This window comes from Pristiophorus japonicus, chromosome 17 (genome assembly GCF_044704955.1).
Source record: "Pristiophorus japonicus isolate sPriJap1 chromosome 17, sPriJap1.hap1, whole genome shotgun sequence".
Lineage (NCBI taxonomy): Eukaryota > Metazoa > Chordata > Chondrichthyes > Pristiophoridae > Pristiophorus > Pristiophorus japonicus.
This window is the reverse complement of record NC_091993.1, coordinates 54,551,367-54,557,735: the sequence shown is the minus strand read 5'-3', so window position 1 is coordinate 54,557,735 and position 6,369 is coordinate 54,551,367. Positions and strand designations below refer to the sequence as shown.

At 52.8% G+C, this 6,369-nt stretch overlaps 1 protein-coding gene across 2 annotated transcripts in view; it reads left to right on the top strand.

The window, feature by feature from the left end:
- The first annotated feature begins 1,741 nt into the window (after positions 1-1,741).
- Positions 1,742-6,369, top strand: part of LOC139227743 (BTB/POZ domain-containing protein 10-like) — a 183,033-nt gene continuing 178,405 nt past the window's right edge. For both annotated transcript variants that reach the window (XM_070858738.1, XM_070858736.1), the window contains exon 1: positions 1,742-1,832. The gene's annotated coding sequence lies outside the window, so the exon portion shown is untranslated. The remainder of the gene's footprint in view (positions 1,833-6,369) is intronic.

Here is a 6,369-nt window from a genome sequence, read left to right as displayed (position 1 = left end):
TGAGGTAATGCATTTGGGGAGGGCTACAAGGCAAGGGAGTACACATTAAATGGTATGGCACTGAGAAGTGTAGAGGAACAAAGGGACCTTGGAGTGCAGGTTCACAGATTCCTGAAGGTAGCAGGCCAGGTAGATAAGGTGGTTAAGAAGGCAAGCTTGGCTTTATTAGCTGAGGCATAGAATACAAAGCAAGGAGATTATGCTTGAACTGTATAAAACACTAGTTAGGCCACAGGTGCGTGAAGTTCTGGTCACCATATTACAGAAACGATGTGATTGCACTAGAGAGGGTGCAGAGGAGACTTATGAGATGTTGCCAGGACTGGAGAATTTTAGCTATGAGGAAAGATTGGATAGGCTGGGTTTGTTTTCTTTGGAACAGAGGAGACTAAGGGGAGACCTTAGTGAGGTGTATAAAATTATGAGGGGCTTGGATAAAGTGGATAGGAAGGACTTATTTCCCTTAGCAGAGGTGTCAACAGCCCGGGGGCAGAGATTTAAAGTAATTGATAGGAGGTTTAGAACAAATTTGAGGGGAAATTTCTTCACCCAGAGGGTGGTGAGGGTCTGGAACTCACTGCCTGAAAGGGTGGTAGAGGCAGAAACCCTCACCACATTTAAAAAGTACTGGATGTGCACTTGAATGCCGTAACCTGCAGGGCTACGGACCGAGAGCTGGACAGTGGGATTAGGCTGGATCACCATAGATAGTTCCTTGAATAGGATGACTTGCTTCCACATGAGTTCACAGATGTTTCAATGAAGGACCCGATGTTCCAGTCCTAAACTCCAATTGAGGGGGTGGAAGATGCCTGTGCGTGGATTTTTTTAACGTGTGGTGACCGTTGCACACCAGCCACCACACGGGCTTGACAGAGCGAGGTCTTGGTCCAGTGGCAAGGGTTAACCAGGACGGCTGGAGACCAGCTCTGCTGCACGGACCTAGTGCGCACACATATCACAGTGTGGGCTGGCCCGTGCTGCCCCTGGGCCCTCGGCTCTTCTGGGCCCCATACCCTCAATCACAGCACCTCCGCCACGATCTCCCGCCGCACCTCCGCACCAAACATTCACCGCGCCTCCGCCACGATCACCACCAAATCTCAGCCACGATCCCTCATCGCTCCTCCGCCCTGATCACGACCTTCCCACTCCTCTGTTGTACCTGGGCCCTGCCGATGCTCCTGCCCACACTCCAAACGGCGAGCTGGGTCCTGATGACGCCACCCAGTCGCCCACCTCGAAGCCATCGCACATTTGTGTCGGCTCGCACTGAAGCTGCAGTGGCCGCTCCAGCTCTTTTTATAGCACCGACCTGCAGAGATATTCCTGGATAGCAATTTGTCAGTCGGTGCAGACACGGTGGGACGAAATGGCCTCCTTCTATGCTGTAAGTTTCTATGATTCTCTGATTTAAAGAATACTCGGATCGATCCTTTTTGGTCTAAAATGAATGAGCTGTGTTGAAATCCATCTGCCAAAGTTTTGCCCACTCATTTAATCAGAGAGTAGAAAGAGTGCTGGCACCCAGTGTCAAGGGAGCACCATATTGAAAGGCCTGGAGCTGTGGGAGGAGCTCAACAGAGCCCCAACCTCCTGATCCTCCCGGCCGCAGGGGACGCTGTGAGCTGAGCCCGCTCCTCCCGGCCGCAGGGGGCGCTGTGAGCTGAGCCCGCTCCTCCCGGCCGCAGGGGGCGCTGTGAGCTGAGCCCGCTCCTCCCGGCCACAGGGGGCGCTGTGAGCGGGAAGCCGGCTGCGGTCTCGCTGTTTCCCGGCTCCGGCAGCGGTGGAGCCGGTGATTCCGGATCTCCCGAGGCTGCGGCTACCGCGGGGTGAGTGAGGCAGTGGGCGGGGACTGAGAGCAATCACTTGTTGTGCACACAGTGCTGGGAGGGGCTGGGACTGAGAGCGATCCCGTGTGTACACACAGTGCTGGGACAGGACGGGATAGGCCTTGCTCTGACTGACAATCAGTGTACTGAGGGGATGAGCTGAATGGTGTTTGAGAGTTTTGCTCAGTTTTTGTGTTGTGCTAACTATGTTTGCAAAGATGGTCCATGGCCACTGGGGGAAAGGGCTGGTGGAGGAGCAGCAGTCCTGGGCCTTGAGTATCTGGATGGACTATAATTTCAAACATATCCCTGTCTGAAACATAACAATGGCTGTTCATCAGTACAAACTCATTGGCTGCCATGTCCTTTGTGAATTTCTTGAGGCTGCAATAAAATGTTAAATAAATACAAGTTTTTTCTTAAAGACAGTATTTACAAAAGCCACCCCAAATCCCTTGATATTACCTATGATTTAGTTTAACATTTATTGACCCTTCTTGACCCTGGCCTGCCTTCTCTTGCACTCTCCCCAGGACGTTTGCTCCCTTACCCGGTACAGTTCCACGGGTGCCACCTGCCTTTTTCCCTCCGATATTTAACCCAAGCAGCATGTCGAGTCTGAGCTTTGTCAGGAGTTTCAACTCCCTCCTCGGGCGCCCTTTCTGCTGTCTCTTTAACTTGGTATCGCGATGACTCGCATCGATCAGGCGTGCCATGGCCTGTGTTTCCGAGGCCGATCTCTGAATGAAGGTGTTTTCCTGCAGTCAGCCCTGCCTGGCTCCTAACCCAGTTCCTGCCCCGGCTCCTGCCCCATGCACAGAGTGGCAGGGGAGCCGGCAAGGGCTGAACATTATTCTTCTTCCCTCATACTTGGAGATGGCAAGGGACAAGCCAGCTCGACCGAGAGGGCCAGCCAGTGCATACTCATAAGATGTCACAAACAAACCCCCTTCAAAAAATAAATACAGTAAGGGTGCACTTGCAGATCTACCGAATGACACAGAATTTTACGGCACAGAGACAGGCCATTCAGCCCACTGGGCTGCAGCGACTATCTCTGTGCAGTTATTCTTTGGATCATTTGGACTCACGGGGTTAATAGTTCAGTTTAAACAGTAGCTTAAATAGAGGAAAACAATGAAAATCAGTAAATGCTTTATAAAATGATGGAGATGTCCAGAAGCTCCTGTTGCCATTCCCGAACAAACTCTTAATAAATATGTTTGTGTAACGTTCCTCCGTTGGCTGTTAGTTTTAAACTGGTTAATGGCTTGTATGAACCTGTCAAACACAGGTCTTGCCTGCCAATATTTTCCAGTAATTTCTAGGCCCAAATATGTTGATTTCTTTTAGAATTTCCTGGCCTGCATTTGCTCTCGTGTGGAATAAAGAGGAACAGAAAATGAACTAAAAATATCAAACTCACTTTCTGATCTGAGCATCGATTGAACCATTGTCCCTCCAGTACCCTGTAGCACCCTACCCTAGTTGCAGATTTGTGGATTTCACACACCTGGCCAGACATAAGAACATAAGAACGTAAGAATTAGGAGCAGGAGTCAGCCCTACGGTCCCTCGAGCCTGCTCCGCCATTTAATAAGATCATGGCTGATTATCAACCGCAACTCCACTTTCCTGCATTATCCCCATATCCTTTCATTCCCTTCGTGCCTAAAAATCTATCGATCTCAGCCTTGCATATACTCATCGACTGAGCATCCACAGCCCTTTGGGGTGAAGACATTTCTCCTCATCTCAGTCCTAACGGCCGACCCCTTATCCTGAGACTGTGCCCCCTGGTTCTAGACTCGCCAGCCTGGATTAAACAACCTCTCAGCATCTACCCTGTCAATCCCCCTCAGAATCTTATAGGTCTCAATGAGATCACCTCGCATTCTTCTCATCTCCAGAGAGTAGGACAACCTTCTCAGCTCAGGCAAAACTTTCAAATACCTCAGAAATTAATTTATTTTAAAAAACGCGATTGAGTTGAGTTGGCTGAAGGATAGCATTGATCTGGGGTGTACCTTGAAGGGAAGTATATAGCAGTGACTACACAATAATCTCAGACCTGATGCTGCGTCTCTGCACAATTACAGGAGCCTCTGCTGCCCCTTGTCTTTGAAGCCTGGGCTCTAGCTGGATGTATTCCTGGGGGTTCCATCAAACGACCTCACCTAGTCAAACACCCTTACTTCCCATCTCCAATATTTTTGAAAGTAATAAAGACAACTGTTGAAAGAAAATGAAAAAGAAAGCACAATATTTTTTTCCGGTTTCTGGCCGAGTTGCTGGCAGCAATGTCCGGGAGATTGCTCTTTAATACTTGGGGACTCGGGGACAGTGCGAGAACGTTGGCGAGCCCAGCGTGGGGTTCTGAGCTTGCACAGACCTGCCCTTTCTGTATCATGGTCACAGGGATGCTGTGAGTGAGCAACTTGTTCACAGAGTCACTCGAGTAACCCTCCCCATAGGCAGGAGCAGCTGCTCCCACAGTCTGCAGTGTCATCCCAGTTCAGGGCCTCGCCCCTTGCAATAAACTTCCCCACTTCAATAAACCAATCTTTCTGCCCCTTAATAAAATCACCCAATCCAACAGCAAACTGTAATGGGAAGATCACGTTGTGAAATTTATATTGTGGGAAAGTTCCTCGGAGCAGTGCTGTTTGCTGACTGCACCATCCAGGGTAGTACTGAGGCGGTCAATTCTGAAACGGAGACAAAAAGCCCGCTCAAGCAGATGTACATGCGTGAGAGGACATGAGATCCCTGTGTGTAAGTCGAGGGTATTCCAACACTACCCCGCTCGCACACTTCTCTCGGCTCACCTTTCCCCTCACATTTAAAATGCCCAGTTTGCAAAAACCAACTGGTGTAACTGTATACATCCACTCCCAGACAGACTGACTGCTCCCAGACAGACTGACTGCTCCCAGACACACCGAGCGCTCCCAGACACACCGACTGCTCCCAGACACACCGAGCGCTCCAAGACACACCGAGCGCTCCCAGACACACCGTCTGCTCCCAGACACACCGAGCGCTCCCAGACACACCGAGCACTCCCAGACACACCGACTGCTCCCAGACACACCGAGCGCTCCCAGACACACCGTCTGCTCCCAGACACACCGACCGCTCCCAGACACACCGACCGCTCCCAGACAGACCGTCTGCTCCCAGACACACCGACCGCTCCCAGACAGACCGTCTGCTCCCAGACACACCGACCACTCCCAGACAGACCGTCTGCTCCCAGACACACCGACCGCTCCCAGACACACCGACCGCTCCCAGACAGACCGTCTGCTCCCAGACACACCGACCGCTCCCAGACACACCGACCGCTCCCAGACACACCGTCTGCTCCCAGACACACCGACTGCTCCCAGACACACCGAGCGCTCCCAGACACACCGTCTGCTCCCAGACACACCGACCGCTCCCAGACACACCGACCGCTCCCAGACAGACCGTCTGCTCCCAGACACACCGACCGCTCCCAGACAGACCGTCTGCTCCCAGACACACCGACCGCTCCCAGACAGACCGTCTGCTCCCAGACACACCGACCGCTCCCAGACACACCGACCGCTCCCAGACAGACCGTCTGCTCCCAGACACACCGACCGCTCCCAGACACACCGTCTGCTCCCAGACACACCGAGCGCTCCCAGACACACCGACCACTCCCAGACAGACCGTCCGCTCCCAGACACACCGAGCGCTCCCAGACACACCGTCTGCTCCCAGACAGACCGTCTGCTCCCAGACACACCGAGCGCTCCCAGACACACCGTCTGCTCCCAGACACACCGTCTGCTCCCAGACACACCGAGCGCTCCCAGACACACCGAGCGCTCCCAGACACACCGTCCGCTCCCAGACACACCGAGCGCTCCCAGACACACCGAGCGCTCCCAGACACACCGTCTGCTCCCAGACACACCGAGCGCTCCCAGACACACCGAGCGCTCCCAGACACACCGTCCGCTCCCAGACACACCGAGCGCTCCCAGACACACTGTGACTGCTCCCAGACAGAGTCTGACTGCAGTCGTCCTTTTCTGGCTCCCATGTTAGCCGACATGGTTAACAGTTCTCTCTCCTCAGGCACTGTCCCCCTCTCCATCAAATCTGTCATAATTCCTCTCCTCAAAAAACCAACCCTCGACCCCTCCGTCCTTGCAAACTACCATCCCATCTCCAACCTCCCTTTCCTCTCCCAACTCCTTGAACGTGTTGTCACCTCCCAAAGCTGTGCCATTCATTCCTGCAATTCCATGTTTGAATCTTTCCAATCCGGTTTCTGCCCCTACCACAATACCAAAACGGCTCTCATCAAAGTCACAAATAACATCCTTTGTGACTGTGACAAAGGTAAACTATCCCTCCTCATCCTCCTGGACCTGTCTGCAGCCTTTGACACGGTTGACCACTCCATCCTCCTCCAACGCCTCTCCACCATTGTCCAGCTGGGTGGGACTGCACTCGCCTGGTTCCATTCTTATCCATCTAATCGTAGCCAGAGAATCAC